Here is a 2,972-nt window from a genome sequence, read left to right on the forward strand (position 1 = left end):
GGTTTTCTCAGAGATCACATTTACACATTCTTCAAACAACATGCTCAACTAATTTTCAATTAATATTCGGTGACCTCCACATGTCATTCATTTAATGGCAGAATAACTTCTAAACACAGTGAAAGAACCTGATACATTTTTGTACATACAGTATATGTCATGTATATCCATCCTAAAACCTGTCAGTAGGTGTTGATATTATATAAGTAAATATGAAAGATGTATTAAAAAATATTGCAGAAATATTTACAAAGAAAATATTATTTCAGTCTTTCTTACTTAAAAAATGTTGTTTAATTCAATATGTTATTTGATATTTTTTTGTAATTATTTGTGAAATTTACTGACAGTAAATAGTTCTAAAGTAAATCATACACCTTTTTTCCCCCTAGTGTATAAGGATGAGCTAAATATTTTTGGAAAGTTTGCATTTAAATCGAAGGTTTAATACATTTTTTTAAATGTATATGAGGGCCCAATAAGACCAATAAAATATAATTGTTACTTTTAAGCTTGCAAATTTGTTATGTCTGAGACATGATTAAATTTAATAACAGGGAGGCTGAAAACGTAACATGTTTACAGGTTGTGAGGTCAAAGGTGCTTTGATAAGATTATAATTAAAGACCTTTGTTGGTATAATTTAAAATTAACTTTGAAGGGTGTGCACACGCTTCAGCAACAACCTCATATTGGATTAATAATATTTTGGTGTAGTGGGAAGCATCAAAGCTTGCACCTGTTTTTCCAGACACTGTTTTGAAAGCGAATGTAGCTACCATTCAACAATGAATCTACAGTATACAATGCAGGCCAGTCCACCTGGTTAGCACATGTTACCAGTGGTCCCTGAGCGGTTGTTCCTCTGACATGCAAGTGACCTAAAGACCTAGTATATGCATGATATCCTTGCAAATACCTTTCAGGTGTTGTAAAAAGCTTTGTTTCAGGCAATTGAGATCTTCATGATACTTGTAGGAAAACACTGGTTCATTCAACATATTCATTTTACTTTTTAAAAATCTATTCTAAAGCATATCAAGCTGTAAATTTAAAATAAAATAACAATAAATACAAAAACATTAATTATTAGTGAGTATAACATGGTTTACTTATTATTTAACAGGTTTTGTTCAAAGGTAACACATTTTTGAATACATTTTCTCAAGTATTACCCACAGCACCTGTGGCAGATGTAAAAAAACTAGCACCTGTTTTCTCTATCCTCAGTGATTTACAACATTTTACCAGCTTCTCCATTTCCATTTTTTGTCATCTTTAGACACTGAAATGTGTTTTTCATTTCCCCCTGCATTAATCAAAAAGTGTCTGTCGCACATTTACGCTTCTCCCAAATCAGTTTCCTTGCTTTATTCATTGAAAATGAAACTGCAAATCTGGTCTTGTATCAGCAAATGATCTATACTAACCAGACTTCCCTGTTTGACCATCTGCCGAAAACTGACCTGTAGAATACAACTAATAATAAACAACATTCCCTAGACAATGAAGTTCTGTTTATTTTCACTGGTGGTCTGACCACATATGTTAAAATGATCCTATAATGGGTAAAGTAACTTATATTTACATTGTCATATTTTTAATAAAGGAATATGTAATTACATCATTTTTTGTCAAAGCATGCAAAAACAACTTTGAGTCCTGAAATGAATAGCTAATCACATCTGCCATGACTCTTGAAATATTTCCAACCTTATCTCAGCTTTAATGAAAAAAAGGCAGTTGATTGACATTTAAAGGGCATATTTGAGAAAGAAAAGAGTTGGAAGGCAAGTACTGACAAGACAGATATAAAGATGTGCCATTTTAGTCAGTCTTTCTGTAGAGCAGACTATGTGGTTTTCAGTGTGTCACTATTAAACTGTAGCATTCAGGTTTATAGGACATTTCCCTGAATTCTTAACTAGCTTTTGTCTTGCCATTTTGGCCTAGATCCCAAGGGCCTCCACATGGACAGGACTGTATAATAAACAGCCTCCCAACCTGCTGTGTGCAGCTGGACTATTGCTAAAATCCAGACAAAGCGTGGAAAACCATGGACACCTCAACCTACATACAGTTACTTTATACTACAGCCAGTAAAGAAATCATAAAAAAAAACATTAAAGATAAGAGGTCTAATTTCTGCACGAGTAATTACGGAAGCTTATTTTTGCCATGGGATAAATCTCACAATTCTGATTTTTTCCCCCCTCATAATTCTGAGATTTATCTGTCACGGATACGCCAGGCTCCACCTCCACTCTCCTTCAGTGATCACAATCCCCTGAATTCTAATTTCAGGATCACTAACTAGAACCCAGAATCCTTTATGCTCCACACCTTATCCACATCAGCAATCATGCACCTGAGAACACTTACCTCATGATTGCATCGCTACAAAAGAGACATTCACCAGTTCACTTATTGTCTGGTCACCATTTGGGCATTGGCTGTTACCGCTGCATACTCACCTCTTTAGATATTGCCATTGGCACTCAACATTTGTCAGTAAACTGCTCTGGGTTCAAACACTTATTTTCTGTTTGGGTCTCATGCTACGAGATCTCACAATTCAGACCTTTTGTTTTTTGCAATAAGTCAGAATTGTGAGATAACCTGCTATTCTAAGAAGAAAAGCCCAAATTGTTAGATATAGCATATACTTGCAATTGCAAATAGAAAAAAAGTCAGAAATTTTGGTGTACCAAAAGTGCAAAAAATGACTTTATTGGACTTGTAAGTAATGGTTACTTGAACATTTCCCCCACTCACACCATTGGTTGAGTCAGTGTTACTGTGTTGGCTGGTCCGGACACTCAAACAAGTGCCACAGAGCTACTCATTTCTTTCTGGATATCCACCTGAAAATACACAAATTTTACTTGTTTATCCAGAATAAGCAGAGAGAAGACATTAAGCAATTCTTGTTGCATTGACACAATGTATTTACAGTCTAAAGTAAGACAAAG

The sequence above is a fragment of the Sinocyclocheilus grahami genome, unplaced genomic scaffold (assembly GCF_001515645.1).
Source record: "Sinocyclocheilus grahami isolate Dianchi unplaced genomic scaffold, SAMN03320097.WGS_v1.1 scaffold3145.1, whole genome shotgun sequence".
Taxonomy (NCBI): Eukaryota; Metazoa; Chordata; class Actinopteri; order Cypriniformes; family Cyprinidae; genus Sinocyclocheilus; species Sinocyclocheilus grahami.